Source organism: Canis lupus, chromosome 1 (genome assembly GCF_011100685.1).
Source record: "Canis lupus familiaris isolate Mischka breed German Shepherd chromosome 1, alternate assembly UU_Cfam_GSD_1.0, whole genome shotgun sequence".
Taxonomy (NCBI): Eukaryota; Metazoa; Chordata; class Mammalia; order Carnivora; family Canidae; genus Canis; species Canis lupus.
Genome location: NC_049222.1, coordinates 9,156,210 through 9,177,643, shown reverse-complemented (window position 1 = coordinate 9,177,643; position 21,434 = coordinate 9,156,210).

The following is a 21,434-nucleotide window of genomic DNA, read 5'->3' as shown; positions in this document are numbered from 1 at the left end:
CAATACTGGGCCCTAACTCATGACCAAGAGAGTAAGACCTGAGCTGAAAGCAAGAGTCTGATGCTTAACTGACTGTTCCACCCAGGCACTCCAGTACATATTTTCAAATTAATCGATTTCAGTATATTGACCTTTGGTTTCAGAAATATGCATGAAAAGATATTAGATATTAATATCATAGTACACATTACTGTAAGTGTAACTGAATGTTAATAGTGATGAAAATTGCAGAGATTTCTTAATGATCATATTCAAATTTAATTAAAAAGCAATGAGTTGGTGCAGTTTGGTCTTTTTAAATCAATATCTTTCTACTTTGTGTAGTTTTCTTAGCTCTTTAAGCAATGATATTTTCTTTGTTTAAACTTAATGAATGACTTCTAAAGATTCACAATAGTAAAGGAAAATGAACATACATTTGCATTTCATATAAAATACTCATGAATTTTTTAGTCACGGGAGGCTTCCATTTAGAAAGTATTACATATACAGGCAGTAGATTTCTAATGCTCTTTTAGTGAGATGTGGATAGTGGGTAGTCTAATGGTAAAACACTCAAATCATTGAGTCTACTTACTGACTTGCATATTGTCGCAGTGTACAAGGAGTTCCTAATCCATAAGTAGCCTGGCCACATAAATATGGAATGTCTTACTAGTTTAAGTATTACATTTTGTTTAGTTTTTTGACGGACTGCTCTCTCCTACTGTTTTCTATATAACAGCCATATAATTGAAAACAAACCTACCCTTTATTGAGGCCATGTCTAATTCTGGATATGAAGCAAACTAGATCAAGATATGATTCAGGAAAACATATACATGGTTACTCAACCACAGGACAGTAAATCACTTTTGTTTTCTTTGCAATAATTATGATATTGTAGGATATTGCTGACTGGGGGATAAACATGCCACTCCCAAAGCTGACGTATCCCAAAGCTGGGTTTTCAAAGTGTCTCTGATTTAGACCTAAGAGGAAAATCACATCAAACTTAGCAACCAAAGGCATTGTATCTGATGTGGTCTAGGATGCTTAAAACTGGATATATTTTTTAACATACGGCATCATTTATAAGCGCATTTACTATTATTTAAAAAGATTAAGTTGCTAGCTCTCACAAATATACAATATTTATGATTCAGCCCTTTTTGCATATATAGCATATTTTCACGAAGAGCATTTTCTTTCAGGAAAAAAAAAACCTTCAAAATTATGGCAAAAATGCTATTGTTTTAGAACTAGATTTTTAAATGCTAATTCTTTTTCTAACACAAAATAGTCACAAGTCTGCTTTTCACTGTTTTGCAAGATCTGCAAAAATTGGATCCCTTGCATCTTTAACTGCTGCAGCACCAAATCTCTGCAAGGATCAAGCTTCTCTATATATAAATATTAAAAAATATTCAATATAAGAGACTCAACTATGAATCCTTGGTGATTTTATAAACTTTTGCCAGCAGTTATTTTGGTAATTTAATGTAAATTTACCTATTTTATGAGTAAGGTTTAAAATAAAATTCAAATACTGAAGACTTTTTTCTTAGTCTTTTTTTTTTTTAACAAAAATTATGTTATAGTCCAGCTTTTGAGAACATTTTTTTTCCTATGGCATTTTTCCCATTTATTTTATTGGCATAGAAAAGATCATGTTGCTGGGGTAGAGTTAATTTATATATGGCAGAACCCTTACACATGCAACAGCTAACTTTCTTGAATGCTTTTTAACTGAGGTATACCATAATGTCCTCTTACAACTCTAAGACTATGCATTCAAATGCATCCTAAAAATTTTAAAGTAGACTCAGTAAAAAGAGAACTGGAATTATGATGCAGGAATGTAGGAAAAAAGATTATATGATTTGTAAGAGAACCCACCTATACATATGTGGCTCTTCTCCCTGTGATTAAAAGTAAAATTTACCAAAACTCATTTAAAACATTTAGATAGATTTTTTTTATAGATGAAAAGCATAATAGTCTATCAAAATTATCTCCTTCAATCTTATACTATGTTGCTAACCATTGTGCCAACTCTATCCACATTTACATAATATATGAAATTAATTCTTCAGGATTGATTATTCTTGGAATTTTGTATGCCTTATTCTTCTCCTTATGGATAAAATTTCTCATCCTTATTTTCTCACGAGCACTTCATAGGTCAAAAGACAGTAGAAGTTCAAGCATTAAAAATTTAACTCATTATTTTTAACTTAAGAAAGCAATAAGATTATAGAGCAATCCACTGTATATGTAAACTCTCCCCAAATATTTGAGGAAGGAGGCTGATACCTATCTGTGCAGTCTATAATAACGTTTGAGAATTCTGTGTGAATTATTTTTTCTGACATTACTTCTAACAGTTGTTATCAAGCATAAAATCAAACTGATTCTGAGTCCTTTGAGGAAATCCTTTTGGATGTTTGCTCTATTGAGAAGATACTAACAAATGATAAGTTAAGGCTGTGAGCTCCAGGTCTATTTCCAAGTTGAAGTGTGTGGTTTGGTAATATTTTCCGAGGTCGATCTGCCTTCTGTGTACCATGATTGCTGCCTAATGATGTGATTTCATAAGTAGTTGCCTAGAGATTTTGCACTCTCTTGTCTGAGGCCATTCTGTAAGTGATTTCTTTCATTTATTAATTCTCTTGACAAATACCTTACCTTTTATGTGCAGAGGGAAAGCACATTCCATCTCCTAGAGTGGCTCATTAAAAAAAAAAAAAATTTCCCTACATGAAATTTGTATAGATTAGCCCCATGGGACTTTAGGCTCACCACACTCCATCACAATCACTAGTTTTCCCTCTTTCCTCTAGAATATTTAGCTGTTATTTACATATTCAGTGCTAATTGAAGTTTTATGTTCATAGGATTCAATAGAAATTCAGAGAAGTTTGCTATGAAGAGACAGAATGGAAAAATCTCCTTTTCTCAGTTAAATAACATTTTCTCTTTGTTGCTACAATTATACAAAGCTTAAAAAATATAAAATATTCTCTAAGGTTTGGTTTTGTTTTCAAGTATTTGATATTTCAATTTCTGTTTATTTGTAGGTAATCTGTACAAAAACAACCATTTGACTAACAAAACCTAAAATTCCACTAAAGATCTAACACATCCTAACAAATCTTAAAACTGTCAATATTAAAAAATAGTTAAGCATGCCCAGAATAGTAATTAACTATGTAAAAACAAATCTTAGTGGTCTTATTTTTAGAAAAGAATGATGGGAATTCACGTAGAAATTTTGGAAAATACAGAAAATATCACAAACATTGGAGATATTTTATAAAAGCATTAAATTATCCTTTGAAAATGATTCTAAATGGAAACCTTATGTGTAGAGAGTAATGAATTTAACTGAAGACCAATAAGTAGTACCTAGGTTCTCTTTAGCACACACTCAATTATTACTTTTGCAGTATTGAGCCAAAAGTTGGACCCATTTTAACTAATAAATTTGGACTGCAAACCTTGTCTCTAAAAATAGTATCAATTTATTTTCATTAGCAATGCACAACTAACTTATAAATCCTATGACTATTTAGACATACTTCTGAGCGTTCTTTGACCTCTCCTATTTGTTTATTTCTGTCAGAAGACTGCTGGTTTTAAATATTGTAATTCTGTATTTTACTCATTGAGTGAGGTTATCAGTATATTTCTTGTTCAAGTTTGCTTGGTGCATTTCTTACACTCATACGGCAGATAACTTTCCGGATTATTGTTCTGTGTTCCTAAAGAAAGGCCATTATGATCCTGTCAATATGGATGGCATTAAATTTGTGAATTAGATATTGGCTCTTACGTCATTCATAACTCTTTAAGGTCATCTGGTCTTTCTTTCCCTTCAGAAAAGTTTCTTTATTTTCTTCATATCCTTCTTGTGAATGTCCCATTCAGTTTATTCTTAGCTATTTTATACTTTCTGGATAATATTAATTGGCTCTCCTTTTTATTACAGTTCCTCTTAGGTCAATTCTGAACTGTAAGAAAGGTTATGGTTTGTATGTATTTTGCAGAATATAACCAGATTGACCCCAATGTGTTTCATATTATTCAATTTATAATCTTGGGGTTTGCTTGTGTATACTCCTGCTAGGAATGATGATCTTATTCCCATTTTGAATATTGTAACTTTTAAAAAATATTATATAGCATTGGCTTGGCCATAATTTAAAGGGCAGCACTAAAAATAGGGTTGGAAACATGCATCCTGGGCTTTCTCCTGATCTTTATAGGCATGGCATGATGTTTTAACATTAAATATGATGATGATGGTTATGAATTATGGAGACAGTATGAGTATGAATATCATCTTGCTCATCCTAATTTATGAATTTTAATTTTTTGAGTATATTTTAAAATGTTATTCAAATGTCCTTTGGGCTTATATTGACAAGATTTGGGTTTTTTTCCCCCTTCCATTCAGTATTCTATAAAAAGAGTTTTATAAATAACCTTCTAATAGTAATAATATTTCTGCCAGCCTAGAATAAATACTTCCTTCATGTTTTATTATTCACTTTAATTTATTGCCAAATTCAATTTGCTACTATTTTATATAGATAGAATTTATCAATTTATACTTATATCTGCTTTCATATTCAGTTTAAATAGCTTATATTTTTATTTGAAATATTCATTGAATAGCTTAGAAAATGTATTCATCTTCACAGTAGCAGCCAAACTTATCTGAATGTGGGAATATATTGGACACTATACTAACACCTTAATGCACTTGATGACTTTTTGAAAAGGAGTTATGATTTCATTTTATATAAATTAGTGAATTAATACAGCTTTCTTTATACTCTATTATGATTAGTGACAGGCCTTTGGAACTCACAATCAATTTAGGTGAAAATATAAATGCAGTTACACTCTTTGAAATGATATAAATTCAACAAGGGAATAAAGGGGGTCTTGTCATTTGTGTATGTAGAGGAAGCATAGTGTCCTGCAGTCTGCCCATCTTTCTTTTGTCTAGATCAGCTCAAATGGAAACAGTGAAAGCCATCAACCTGCATGTACAGATATATGCAAATGTGAGCTGTTGAGTCCATTCTCTACCTGTAGAAATGTCTTACTTTTTCACTTCCAAAAGCATGGTGTGGAGTTAACAATCCAGGTCTTGGAGTCGGACTATAAGGGACACAATAATGTGACACCAACACGGAATCAAATGCTTAATAAGTGGTTAATGGTAATAATACTTTTGTTATTAAACTCATTTTCCTGGCATGAGCCATGGGCACCAGATAGCCTTTTGAACTCCCAGAGAGGTAGTAAGCTTTTCTGGTGGTTAAACAAATTCTCTTTGTAATTTATTTTAATATGGCATTAGGCCAATAGTTAATAATATCTTGTCACCATATTGTCTGGAAAAATAATTATGCTGTTCCCAACAAAGAATAAGATATGCTAAACATTGAAACAGAAGTAAAAGCTAAATTTTAAGCTATTTTGTAAAAGTAAGATGATTTAGAGCTAATCCTAGATTAAGTTAATGAAGTTCAGAAACAGATGAAAGAATGGAGCATAAAAATGGGCTATGTCTTTATAGCGTTAGAAAATATTGGTTATGCTTAAATTGGTAGCTACAGCCATGTTTCAAAGTGTTTATAACTTCAAACTAAGGATGAAGCCTTTGTGTATAAAAGGGAACAATCATAAACATAAACACTTACTAAAAATCTCAAAAATTTTCCATTCAGAAATCATATAGGTCATGAAATGGTGAATTTGACAGCAGATATTTATGTATAATTCTCCTAAATAACACCATGGGAAAAGAAAACTAGTTCTTCATCAAATGATTACTCCAAAAGATAGAGAAGTTAGCATTTTTCATAATGGCCAGTCTAGAAATGATACACATTTCATAAACAACAATAATGTTAAATCAATTGTGTTGTATTTCTAGGGTAGAAAACTACATGGGAATGAAAAAGAAAAACAGAAGAACATGGGTGCATTTCACAGATGATTCTAAGTAGTTTTGCTGTAAAGTACATTTGCTACAAACATTTTCAAACCATAACTAATTGGCCATAAGGCAATTTTGTTATAGAAGATAAAAATCATAAAAAAGAAAAGAAGGACTTCCATTAAAAGTCCATTAAAAAGGACTTAGTGACACACAAAAAATGAGAAACATTTGTAAAGATTTTATTGCAACATACAAAATACTTAAATGCATTTAAAATGAGCATAGATTCATAGCAATACTGTACAAGTAACTGATTTTGTTTTGTGGACTGTACCTAAGCACTGTCTACAAAGTGTTTTGTTCATAGTGTTACACATTCTGTCTTGCTTGTTGATTCATCTCCTTAGTTAGCATTGTACCTTTTCTATTTTTTGCTAAAATTTATTCTTTCAAGAGGGATATTGGTTTCCAAATACTAGAACATATATTTGTCAATTGAGCTCTGTATTGCATTGTGAAAGCCTTCAGCACTGGCGTTTCTTCTAAGCATATTGACGCATGTCTATTGATGGACATTCAAAAGTTCAATGATTCATGTGGGCTTAAAACTCTGTGCCATGCCTTTCACGAAGATGGTACCGAAGGTGAAGAAGGAAGCCCCTGCCCCTCCCAAAGCCAAAGCCAAAGCAAAGGCTTTGAAAGCTAAGAAAGAAGTGCTGAGAGGAGTGCACAGTCACAAAAAAGAGGATCCGTATGTCACCTACATTCCGACGACCCAAGACCCTGCGTCTCAGAAGGCAGCCCAAATATCCCCGAAAGAGCACCCCCAGGAGAAACAAGCTTGATCACTATGCCATCATCAAGTTCCCCCTGACTACTGAGCCAGCCATGAAGAAAATAGAAGACAACAACACGCTTGTGTTCATTGTGGATGTCAAGGCCAATAAGCACCAGATCAAACAGGCTGTGAAGAAGCTCTATGACATTGATGTGGCCAAGGTCAACACCTTGATCAGGCCTGATGGAGACAAGAAAGCATATGTTCAACTGGCTCCTGACTATGATGCTTTGGATGTTGCCAACAAAATTGGGATCATCTAAACTGAGTCCAGCTGGCTATAAATATAAATTTTCTCACCATAAAAAGAAAAAAACCTCTGTGCCGCTATACAGACCATAGGAGAGCTAAATTTATATGATATCAAAATAGGAGAACTGAGTCAATGGAGAAATGAAACTAAATGGTCAACTAGTTATTTTTTTTTTTATCTTTTATGGCAAAATTGCCCTGTGGCCAGTTAGTGATGCAGAAAATGTTTGTGGCAAAGATGCTTATGGTGGAAATATATATATTTCAAGATAAACTATATATCTTGAGCTGAGTGTTGGTTCACAGACATGTTGTCTTCTGAAAAGTTTACCCAGCAGGGTAACTAGTATGTGCTCTCTTCATCCCATATAAGTTATGTGTCCTAAATAACTCAAAACAGCTTAGAATATGTTCATGATATTATGCAATAGTGGTGATTCTATAATGAGGTAGGCATGCAAATTGATATATTTCTGAAGAGAAAAATCATAGCAATATGTATAGACTTAAAAGTATTCTTTTTTTAAAGTAAGTATTCTTTTTCTTTAGTCTTATACTTTCAGGAAACTGTGGACTCTAGAATAAAATGATATGCTCTCTAGTTCATTTAATAGTATAAAACTAAAGTCAAAGATAAAGAAAAAAGAATAAAAAACAAGCTACTTAAGCTTGTGCCTTTAGCCCAACTTTATGGGGAACTAAAGGACCACTAAAGTGAGGGGAGGGGGGCAGTTTGAAGAAAATAATATTTACTAGATTTCTTCTTTGGGAGAATGCTGGATTCAGTTTAATATAGAAAGTCAAGACTGAATAGAATAAAATGCAATTCTCTTTAGCCGAGGAATAGTAAATTGTTCAGATTTATGATGAACTGTCATGCAATTTTCAAAAAGACAGTTGAAAAGACTTATGTTCACGTTCATCGAAACATACTTATTTAAATGAATAACCAGTTGGTGGAATGGATTGTGGTAGATACTGTAGATGGCGCTCTTCCAGTGCTTTCCTTTATTACTGTAGAGGCTAAAAAGCCAAAAAAATCACTTATTAAGATCCTGTACCACATGAGTTCTGGATGTTAGTTAGGTTCTACACTTTTCTGAGACTTGGAAGGCCAAAGTAAAGCAGAAGCCATTGATTGTCCGGTTGTTTTTCTGTTGTTGGGGTTGGGCAGACAAGCTTGTTGGGCAAGAAGAAGCTGTGGGCTGAGGTGGTAGTTCATTGTAGCCACTGTACTCCAAGGTATCAAGGGCAGTTGACACGGTGACCACTTTTTGTAGGATCTGGCTCTCTATTCCTAGTTGTCCTGAGATTCTCCGACCTTCCAGATACAGCCCTTTGTCAGTGAGTTTACCAATGGTCATGCCATTCTGGAGATCCGGGATGGAATTTTCTCCCCTAGAATCTTCAACATTTTATAAAAACCCATTCCCATATATTAAATTCCTTTCTTCCTAAGTTATTTACAGCTTCCTTCATTCATCACAGGATGCTATAATGATCTTTAAAAAAGGTCATTTATTTTGCACATATTTACTTAGGGCTTGGAATTTCCTGGGCACTGTTTTAGCTACTTGGGATATATCACTGAACAAAACAGACAGAGATCTTTGCCCTTGAACAGTTTATATTTTACCCAAAGATGTCAGCCAAGGAAAAACAAACATGATCTAGAATTGTGTACTACCCGAGAAAGGTTGCTGTTTTGTTTTGCTTTGTAAAAAGAAATGAAATAGATCCAGGAAGGCATGAGTGACATAGTTTGAAGTATTAAACAGAGTGATTAGAGCAGATTGTATTGAGAAGATGACACATGAACAAAGATTCATAGGAGTCCAATAGCAAGCCAATGGATATCTGGGGACAGAGGGGATGGCTAGACCCAAACCTGGAAGTTTAGTTATAATATAAATGGAAAACCAGAGTGGTGCTTGCAGGGCTGTTTTGATATTTTTATATATTTAATGATGTCAAGATCTTAGGATACTTAAAGGTATCAAGTATACTTAAATAGCCTTAAAATATTTTAAGGTATTAAAGATATTCTGTGTATCAAAGGGATCGGTCCACCAAGATATGAAAAAATGGATGTTGCAGGTGAGAACAGGGCTCTGCTGAAGAGTGAAGTCCTTAGGAAATCCATGAGGGAAGAAGCGAGATGTTGGTCTTAAATAGGAAAAGATATGTATTTTCCTTGGTCTCAAGAAAGAAGACAGAAAATGAAGCTACAGGTACGTGTTGGGTGTTGAAATTGAGGGCAAAAGTATGTGGTGCCTGTCTATTTCTATCCATCTGTAATGTATCCACCTAGGTGACTAGTGAGAGCAAAGAGGAGAATTATCTTAGAAATGAAGAAGTGGATTTACTAGTAATATGTAGTGAGCAGCAAGTGCAAAATGCCAGACCAACAGAGAGGAAGACTTGGGAATATGTCCTGTTTGTAGAGGAGATGTTCTACTGGAACACTTTTCACTTATGCTTGTGAAGAAAAGATGTAGAGGCAACAGAAAGGTAAAGAAAAAAATTACTGATGATTGACAGAGTAGATGATTTGGAGGTCTTGATATAGTCAGAGAACAGGTGACATGGGAATATGAGAAAAGGTGAACTCAATGGTTAGGATCTGCTGACCAGAAATAATTAAAATCAAGATTTATTATGACTAAGTCATTAACTCATTAATTAAATATGCATCTTATCGTGCCTATTCTGCTCTCATGGTAGGTTCCTAGAAACATGGCAGGTTAAAAACACACAAGGTTCTAGGCCTAATAAAGTTTGGCATTTCATCATTGTATTAAAGAACAAATACAGAGATTTCTGAGATGATATCATAACCTATTGTGCCTGCTGAAGGGATAACAAAATGACATTTGAGCTGAAGCTCTAAAGTGAGTAGGATCTTGAGTCACTTAGGAATAAGTAGGGTGATCAGAGAAGAACTTTTCAAACAGGAATAAGATTCTTTTGAGGATGAGAAACAAAGCCAGTGACTCGGAGGCGATGTGGTGTGAGAGGTCGACATTGTCTTCGATGATAAGATTATATCCTCTCCTAGAGAAAAAAATCTGTCTGCACAGATTTTTCTCTGATTAAAATACAGGACATTAAATACTATAGTGGAATACTCTCAAAAATGTCGCCTTCATTTATTCCCTAACAGTGTTAAAAAAAAAGTCCAATGTGTGGATATTTTATCAGGTATTAGAATTTATGGATTACACATATTTAACACATATATTTATATGTATACACATGTGTGAATATGTATGTGTATGATAATTTTACAGGTTGCACACACATACCCGTGTACGTCCAAACATGAGTTGTTATATTTTCTTCCTCCAGTCTTTAGCACACTCATTTACAATGTACATCCCTCTTAAAAGAGTACAGATATATCTAATTCTCTTCTTCAACATATCAATGGAGATTTTATTTTCTAGTACATTTTCAAAAACTTGATGTTTAATAAAATAGGTGATTGTATTTTAATTTTATATGGATGAGAATGAAAAACAATTTTAATTTTTTGTTACAAAGCTAATTTGCTTTCCTCTCCATTGCATTTTAGTTGCTAGAATATGTTCCCTCTCCTTCTACACTATACTTTTCTCCCATAAGAAATAAAATGTCTGGAGAGTAGTATCCAATGAAAAATATTTGTTAAATGACTTCAAACCTAGTAAAATATGACAGCAGCATTTTAAAACCTATTTCTTAATCTTCAAATGTATAGTGTACCTATTTGCTTCCAAAATTGTACATAATTATTCTGTAGATAGAAATTTTAAAGTGTATTCATACTTTTTATAGTTAACATCACAAACCACAAATGTTTGCACAAACCACAAATATTTGTACAAACCACAAATATTTGCACTATAGATAAAATATAGTTTTTTAAATAAGTGCTTTTATCATATGGTTATTTGTGTCTATTTTATTCAATTTCCATTTTTAGTAGCATGCTTTTTCCCCCTTATAATTGGAAGTATTCATTAATTTGAGAGGAATCCTAAGGAGTGATTAAGTTATTTTTTGAGTATAATTTATGTAATTTGAGTGAATATATGAACTCTTTCAGTCATTTAGTAAATCATTCTCTCACTCCCATAATCTTATCTGTATGCCAAAAGTGAAGTGGACATTTGGCAAGTGACCAGTTAATTTGATCAAAGCAGACACCAGACAGTATTATGCAGGAAAAAAAAAATGTCACTTGGCAACTTTACTAAGGCCTTAATGGATCAAAGGCTTGATGCAACCACAGGGATAGTTTATTCACCTTGTATGAACTGACCCACACAATTCACAGAAACAAGAGTAGATGGATACAAGAACTCAGGCAAATGTTTCCAATTTTTATTTTACAAATCCATGTTCAACTAGATTGGATCCATCTGAACTACATATGAAGCAAAATGCGTATTTCTTCTCAACTACATGTGCAACCGCTTAGGCAAAGTCCTCTACTTTCATGATTTGAAGTGAAAGTTGGAAAAAAATCTATTTAATGTAGTATCAAGTAAAATACACCTCAGAAGGTGTTTACGAGGAGCTAACATTTATTATTGATGAATAAATTCAGAGGAGACCTTTTCACTGATTTTTTTTTCGGCTTATTATGAACGTTATCTCATACTTACAGGTTGAATTTAATAAAATGTTAGTCTTGTCTGATCTTTGGATGATATGAAACTGATCTTGTACAATTATTTACTGGGGAATAATTATAGCTTCATGTTTTAAGGATGAAAAAATTACCTTGGAGAATAACACGAAAATCATAACTAAAATAACAAAAGTAATTCCAACAATTTTTATAGCATTTTAAAGAAAAAAATTTCATAGAAAGAAATTTAGAAGGAATTGCTTTTTGTATACCAGAATTGCCTTTATCATTGCTTTTCTCTTGAATTTGTAAATGTATTTATGGCTTTGGTAGAAATATACTGTTTTCACAATGAAAAAATTTTTTCTTGAAATTGTGTTAGACTATGTTAGATAGTATCTGTTTATGTAACATTTGGGCTTAAACAGACTGAAATAACCATACTTCATACCACTGATATACAAGATTCTGGACAGAATTCCATTAAAAATTGCTTGATCCTCAATACACGAATTATTTGTATTGAGTCTACTGACAGCATTTCTAATTTGCTAAAGTATTTTAAGAGAAAATATACTTAAGATATGCCATATAAATAGTGCAGAGAAAGCAATATTTAGTGTCCAGAATGCTCTGTGTTATGTTTGGGGTGAGGTTATTTAACCCTGTTCAATTTTGTATGTAAAGTGTTTTATTGAAAGGTTTTACATGCTTAATCTTTACTTTATAGTTATAGTACTGAAATATAAAAAGAATGAGAAGCCAGGATCTGTGGTCCTATTTTCAATTATGGACTGGGGAGGATATTTACAGCTGCCAATAAAAGATCAAGAACATATTTCTGAATTCATTTCCCTCCCCCAACCCCCCAGAGTCTTCTTTAGGCCTTTTCATGTTGCAAAGACAGGAAGAATGTGTATAAATGGCATTTATTGCATAATGATGGATATTGAAATGACTTCAATTCCTGTTTTTGCCATCAAAAAGAAAGAAGATAGAAGAAATTATAGCTACCACTCACACAGGTAAAATTAATATGAATAACAGGAGCGAGAGTATATTCCCTGCATAGGAAAGCTATTAAGGTTTTCTCTACTGTTTATCTGTAGGAGCATTCCCAGACCTACTGTAGCACTCATCATGTTCTATTTTAATGTACGTTAACTCATTTCATCTTATTGAACATGAGTTCCCTAAGGCCAGGACTGTTACTTTTGTATCACAGGCGCTTGCAAAATTTTTTAAAAAGTAAACAACGGGGGCTCTCTCTCTCTGAGTCACTCCAAGCTGTCTCCAACACCCTTCTGTTCTGACAGGCCCTAAACTCCCCAGATTATGAACAACTGACATTTGGGGACTGTTTGTATGAAGGCCTCGTACACAGATTCCAGTCACCAAGCGCTGCTGAGCAGGGCAGTGGGACTGGGGTGTTGATTTACAGGAGGACAGGTCCACACAATGTTTCCAGCAGAGCATCCAGCTCTAGCAGTTTCCCTTGAAACATGTGGAACCTATGCCTTTCGTGTTTTGCTGACCTAAGCTTTCCTAACTCTTCTTTCCCCCCAAGAAACTCTATTGCTTCATGCACGCAATACCACATTATTGAATTACTTACCAGCCCTGGAGCAGACCTGACGACAGCATCCACATAGGGACCTACTTTGCACAACAGGCAACCCTTGTAAATCAGGTATGGGGATAGGTTTAGTTTTAAAGAAACTTGTTTTCCTGACTTTATTTTAAGGTTTTGCCTAAATTTTTGCCTCCAGTGATGCTCCTTTAGAAACAACCAACACAGAGAAGAGGGATGAAACCCAAGTGGTCTATATTGAAGGGTTTATTTTTCTTAATTTATATAGAAACTTTTTATATTTCTAGACTCCCTATGAGAGCACCTTAGAGTACCAATTAGTGTTAGCCTATACGATGTTTGATAATTCCATTAGGTAATAGATAATGATTTCTGGAAATGGAGACTTCTGGAGAATTAAACATTAATAAATGCTCTGAGCAGGTGCCTAATTCCTGTAGCCTGAGATAATCAGGCTTTTGTGGATAAAATATGCATTACTCTTCTTAGGTTGAAAAACTGAGTTAGCTTCGTGGTTGTATATCAAAGTTTGTTTATTTCAATAGAAAGTAAAAGGCTGAGAGGCCCCCTGGATTTGTATACCTGCAATACCTCTCCTTGCTCCAAAGCAAATGTTTGTTAAAAATTATGGCACATTTGGTATTCCACGGAAAAGTGAAACTCTAGAGGAGAATATATATTTAATTGCACAACATTTTAAAGAATGATTGGATTCACTGTAATAGCAAGAAACGCTTTTCAGCTTTTCAATCTTTTCTACATCAGCAATTCCTATTTCAATTTGATAAACACCTTTTGAAATATCATACACATGTAATACATTGTAGGTGTTGAAAAAGATTCAAAATGAGCCATATGAAACCACTTCCCTCATAAAACATACACTGCATATCCATGAAGGCCCAGCCAAGTGAATAGAAAATACTCTAGGTCTACACAAGGAGGAGATTAAATACAGGAAATTGGTTACAAAGTAATTGAAGAGCTGAGAAGCTAAGTACACTCTACAGGAACCCACAGACAGGCAACAGGAGGCAGAGGCTGCTGGGGGAGAGAGAAAAACAGTATGAAAAAGTGTTGCCAGTGCTAGAACTGAAGCTGTCTGGTAAGAACTCAAAGGGCTGTTGATACTTCCCTTCTTCCAGGGAAGGGCCATCCCATAGGAGTTAGAGCCACAGTGGATAAGCTACTGCATGAGAGATGCAACTCTAGACAGGGCGTGGGAAGAGCTCCGGATTCTCCTCTCCATCTACCCTTTGGTATCAGGATCCCCCATTGGAAGCTGGCTAGAAGCCCACTGGCAGGGGCCCGAGAAAGGGGCTTACTTTCAGTACAAACCAGAACAGGGAGGAGGGAGGTATATATCTGAGAACAGGTCAGCAAGTGGCCAAATAGTGCAGAGGGATATTCAAGTGGAGCATGGGAAAGGGCCATGAGAAAAGTGTAAAATAATTGCTTGGGTGATAAGCTGAAGGAAAAACATAAACTTATAGAGAAGATGGCATTCCATTGGGTCAAGATTAAAGTAGATATATTGCTTATCCTTTAATCCCCAAAATGTTAAAGACTGTATGGGGTGGGGGTGGGCGCCTGGGTGGCTCAGTTAGTTAAGCATCTTACTCTTGGTTTCAGCTCAATCAGGGTCTCAGGGTCATGAGATCGAGCTCCAAGTCAATCTAAATAAACTTCACCTTTAAAAACGAAAAGAATATTTGGGGGGACTTTTAATGAGTACTCTAAGACAACAGGCATAAACTAAAAGAAAAAATATATATATGATACTTGAGAAAGACAATACTAGAGTCAATGATATAGAGAGTAAAATCTGTATGACTATGTCATTGAAGATATTTTACAGTTTAAGTACCAATATCCACTAACGTGTGTCAGCATCATTCCCTTGGAAGAACAACTGTACCATTTTATCTTGGGGAATATAGACGTCTCATTTAGGAAGATTAGAATTGTGTTGGTTTGGGGCCTGTTGAGTGACAAACAGTGATAGGACATCCATGCGGACGTGTGTCAAAAGATAACACATACCACAAGTTAGGTGCTTCATTTGATGGATCACTCCTGTGCTTTAAGACTCTTGTACATATTTTATGAAGTTAGGTACTCGAATCTAGCAGTTTAATCACTTCTTTCTCCATGATCAGGCATTATTCATCTCGCTTCCTCTCATGACCATTTTTGACTCTTTTGACACTACTCCATAACATCAGCACTATTTAATTCTTGGAAATCTACATCTTATCCCATTCCTCTGAAATTATTCTCTCACAAGTCACTAGCGAATACCTATGTGTCATATGCAACCCACATTTTCAATGTTGACACTTATGTACATTTCTGGATCATTTGAAATAATTGATGCCCTTTGAAAGACTGACATCCTTGGAGAAAAATACGTTGAGTTTCCTGTCCTGTAATGCTTTGAAGGTGAAGATCAATATACAAAGTAAAATGAAAATCATCTTCATTCTAGACTTTATAGGAAAAAATCTCTACCTTTTGGAGGGTTTGGTTAATTGACCAAGTTGCAAATGGGAAGGGAAGCAATTATATATACATATTTTTTGTACTGCGACCTAGGACAAGTTTTGTTCTTCATTCCTTATTAAAATCAAGGACTAGTGGAGCTTTTGTGCATTATTATCGGATGTTTACAAATGGTCTATGGTGTCATTGGCTAAGGAATCCAAACCCATCAGTTATCAAAGTTTCAGTCTCTCAGCTGGTTCAAAGCTGTTGCATTTCTTCAGTCTGGCCTTGGGCTGGGAAGCCTGCAGGGAGGATGTGCAATGCCTGCTTCTCTCCTTTTCACAGTGTTCTATCTCCTGGACTCACTAGACTGCCTCCTATTTTTCATGGCTAGAGTAGATGGCTGGGAGAGAGGAGAGACGGAGGGAAGATCGTATGGACAGGTACATTGCTTTGGCCATGCATGATTCTCTGGTCTTTAGATAGTCAGGTCCAGCTCTGTCATGGGCTCCTCTCCCATGTGGCCACTAGTCACCTGTCATCAGCCCTTGGGTTCTCCCAATCCCTTCCTTAGAGAAGGAAGGGTACTGCAAATCCAGTACCCTTCCTGGGTCCACTCATGATTCATCACAAACATTCAGGCATTCTTGTTCCAACAAATTGCCTGAAAGTACAGGCAATTACTAGTGGAGCACCATCTCCCTGCTGTGTAGCAGCAACAGGCTGCTTTTTATTTTTCTAGTGATTGAGGAACCAATCTCCCACCCCCATTCCCAACTCCAAATGACATGTGTTTTTTTTTTTTAATTTTTTTTAATTTTTATTTATTTATGATAGTCACACAGAGAGAAAGAGAGAGAGGCAGAGACACAGGCAGAGGGAGAAGCAGGCTCCATGCACCGGGAGCCCGATGTGGGATTCGATCCCGGGTCTCCAGGATCGCGCCCTGGGCCAAAGGCAGGCGCCAAACCGCTGCGCCACCCAGGGATCCCCAAATGACATGTGTTAAGATTCTTTTCTGGAGTCTCCTTGATTTGGTTTCATGTGGTTGTAAATAACCTGCCTCTGTTTCTCAGAAAAAGAGGAGAGAAAGTACCTGGGGCTCGGATAACAGAACTCCCCAAAGTCTCCTTGTTCATGTAAAATGCCCCCCCCCCTTATATAACCTCTCTCCAGATGAGGGAGGACCTAATGGATGCAGGACCAGATCTCTCTCCTCCCATCCTTTTGTTTTTCTTCCTGGTCATCATTCTACCTGTTTCAGGTGAGTACCTAAGAATCCTTTGCTTTCCATGTTGAAGGCTTCCATGTTGAAGGCTTAGGTGAAACTGGACAAATGGTAAAGCTCTTAAATATTTCTTAATATATTTTGAGTATCTTGCTACCATATGTTTATGTGGTGAATACATTCATAATTGGAGTCATTATGATATCAAATTGTGCATTGTGTTTTTTTTTTTATTCCTCATTATGTTAGCCTCATTTTTGTGTTGCCAAAACTCTTTCCATATAACTTAAAGGGACATATTACACTGTAAGGATCATTAAAATCTATTCAGCAAAGGCCCAGTTTTATAGATTTTCAATTATTATTATTATTGTTATTATAAATAATGCAGAATGAATGTTTTTAACATGAAGCTTTCATATATATCTTGGTATTTTCCTAGAATAATTATCTTGTCAAAAAATATAGTACAGGGGCACCTGGGTGGTTCAGTGGTTGAGCATCTGCCTTTGGCTCAGGTTGTGATCGCAAGGTCCTGGGATTGAGTCCTGCATCAGGCTGCCTGCAGGGAGCCTGCTTCTCCCTCTGCCTATGTCTCTGCCTCTTTCTGTATGTCTCCCATGAATAAGTAAATAAAATCTTTTAAAAATATATAGTACAAATTTAAGAACTGTTGACATATTTTAGTAAATTATCTTCTCTCCTAAAAATGTCATGAAAATTTACATTTTCCTTCAGCACTGTATAAGAGTGTATTTCTTACCATTTCTGTATCAATATTCTTATTAATATTTTTTTCATTTTTTGGGATACCTTTTCTGGTGAATTTTCTTTCCTTTGTTTATCTTTGTCTTAGCCTCTGGATTATTTCCTATTAATTTTTAGCGACACTTATTACAGTCTTTATTTGCCTTTCTGGTCACTTCCTTATTCCGTCTTTTACTGGCTCCTCTGTTCTTTTTACATAAAAAAAAGTAGGAATTGTTTGTATATTGAGCCTGTAAAACTCAATAAGCAAGCCTATTTATTTAAGTTATTTATTTCCCTAGAATTATGACCAAAAGTGATAGCCTTAGCTATCGGCAGTTTGCAGTGTGTAGAATCACCTTCATATAAAAGGGCTGCCCGGGGGACTTGGAAAAGCCTGATTTATTAAATGAAATTAAACATTTTCAACAAAAAAGTACTCCTCTGAATATTTGTAGCTTTGTGCAAATACAGAGTGCTGAGTGTGGGTAGAGAGAAACTTTAGTTAGATGGCATTACTTAGCTAAGTGTGCATGGCTTTAAGAGGAAAACTATGTAGGAGTAATGCATTCTCCCACTGAGAATGAGTCAGTATTGCTCTTTCTATTCCCCGTGGAGGCTGGTAAAATAGAAAAAGAACTTATGATTCCATCTACAATTTTGGTGGCTAACCATTAAGGATTTAACGTAATATTTGTATCTTCTTTAGAGACAGAATGCTGCATAAATACTAAATTACATTTGTAACTCACAGTTATGGTTTAACTGTGGGGTTAATAGCCATATTCACAATTCTTTAGAAATCTTTAAATATCACACGGTCAGGATATGAATTCCAATAGATGAAATTGCCTACTGTTATAGAATTTTATTGTGTAGAGATGTAATTAATGATTAATGCATGCAATTAAAAGAAAATGAGTCTAAGGAGATATTTTTATTGACCCCATCTCAATTGATCTAGCCTTACTTTTGCGTGTTAGAATATCCTGATTGGTTTTTATTGTTTTGTTTTGTTTTGTTTTCCCCTTAATATGGTATTTTTGACTAATAGGAAATAACCAGCAGTTACTGTGTACTGACATCTAAATAATCCAGATTATTGCTTGGTAAAGGAGCATAGACTTCCTTCCCACTTGGACTTCCTTCTACATATTGAATAGGGCCCTGCACATTTTCATTATGTTCATTCATTGTTTCATTCATACAGATAATTAACAATTAGCAGCCACTATCCTCATGCCATTCTAAATAAGAAATATATTGACAATGAATTCAGAGAGAAGGTCAGAGTCATCTTAGAGATTTGCTTAGAAGCCTTCTGGCTGGACTCCACCTGTCCATTTCTTTTTCTTCCATTTCATTTCACTTGGTCCAGGGAACTGCTATTTATGTGCATCCTCAGACTTGATAGGTATCAACAAACTGTTATCCCAAGTGGTTAGCCAACTTACATTCCTCTGATGTGTATCTATACTGGTTATTACATTTTTAAATATAATTTTATAAATATTTTATATCCATATAAATATTTTAACGTAATTTTTGTAGATCTTTGGGAATTCTCTGAAACAATATGGAGTAAGATTATCTATTCCTCTAAAATTTGGTAAAATCTACCCCAAATATTTGTTTTTTTAAAGATTTTGTTTATTTATTCATGAGAGACACAGAGAGAGAGAGAGGCAGAGACACAGGCAGAGGGAGAAGCAGGCTCCATGCAGGGAGCCCAACCCAGGACTCAATCCCAGGGTCTCCAGGATCATGCCCTGGGCTGAAGGCAGGTGCCAAACCGCTGAGCCACCAGGGCTGCCCAGTTTTCTGTTTCTTGATTGTTCAATTTTTTAATGGCCATTAATTCACTCTAATTTTTGAGTTCTCGATTCAATTTTTGATAAAGTTTATTTTTCTAAAAAGTTGTCCATATATTTTATTTTTTATGTCTTCACATGTGTTGGTATAAGTGTTCTCAAATCATTTATAAATATATACTCTATCTGCAACCATCTTGATATTTTTTCCATTATCCTTTTTTCAAGTCAATCTGTGTTTTGCTCAACTTATATGTAATTTTTTAAAAATGATTTTATTTGAGAGAGCAAGAGAGCACACAAGAGTGTGTACATGAGCAGAGGAAGGAGTAGAGAGAGGGAAAGGGGGAGGGAGATAGTCTCCAGCAGACTCCATGCAGAGCACAGAGCTCCACGTGGGGCTCAATCTCACCACTGTGAGATTATGACCTGAGCTGAAACCAAGAAGCAGAGGCTTAGCCAACTGAGCCAACCAGATGCTCTATATGTAATTTTTAAAGGAAATGTCCTCTCTTTATTTTCATTATTTTTGTTAACTCTTGTTTTTGTGCTTCTAATTTTCAAAAACCTATTGTTTTACTGTCTCAAGTTTCACAACTTCTAATTTAGCTAATTTGTTTTCAATCTTTATGTCATTCACTAAATATATCCAATGCTATAAACTGGCCTCTAAACACTGGGTTAGCTGAATCATGCACAGTGAATATATAGAACTTTTTTTTATAGTTTTGTAATTTCCCTTAACTCGCAAAAATGTCCAAATAATTTTAAACTATTTATAAAAATATATTTCTACCTTAATCACTTTATGACTGCAAAAGGTCATTTATAACTTATTGAGATTTGTTGAGATGGAAGTTTGTTGGGATTTGCTAAGACTTCTTTGTGAGGAAGTACATCAGCAATTTTGTAAATATTAAGTAAAATATACTTGGACAAGGATGTGTATCCTTTTTATTGGTTCTTTTTTGGGATTATATGGACACATCCCTCACTCCCACCCATATATTTTAGATCAAACTTTCAATTTTGCCATTCAAATATTCTATATGTTTACTATTTTTATTTGTTGCTCTTTTGGTAGAGATGGCATATGCACAGAAAACCTATTCCCTCCTCTTTCTGGGCACCCTTCACCTATAGGTAACCATGTGCCTCTGTTGTGGCCAAAGAGATGGGGGTAAAATGTGATGGATGCACTTCAAGGGTGGTCACTGGGGGCTTGTATAAGGTTTATATATCTAGTAGGTAGTTAGATATCCAAATGTGGACCTTAGTATCTTTTGACCCTTCCATTATAGTAGTCGTTACTTCATAATTCTTTGCTATATTCTATACAACTTAATTCTGGTCTGTTAGGATAGTTAATTTCCTCTTCAATGATATATAAACTTCTATTCAGATACCACTAAATTTCTATTTAGATACCACCCACTGACTTTGAATTTTTAGAACTTTATTGAGATTTTCAAGAAGTTTTACTTCTTTTTCAAAGCTGCACTTTCCCTTCTTACAGTTTATTACAATTGATAGTCCTTTTATCTTTTAAAGATATTATGATTATTTTGTAGCACTTTCAGATTGCTATAGCTCAGGTTCTTGGGTTGCCAATTTTCCTGTTGTGTCTGTTTACTCCCCCTCACGCTGAATCATTACTTTTTAATGGTTTGAAATTTTGGTTTTGAGCTCATTTTCCCATTAGATTGACTTTTCTAGAGGTCTATGCCCTCTGGGCTCTTGAGTCATTTGATTTGTTTCTTCTATGTATTCCAAACGTTTCTCTAGCGATTAGGCTGATTTTCCAACTTGGTGATTACTTTAGCTCCTCTCTGTCAGTGCCTGCCTGAGTCTAAGTTTTCATTTCTTTCTTTCTTTCTTTTTTTGTTTTCTTTCCTAGGAGAGTAATTTGTTTATACTCTGTTGTAGGCAG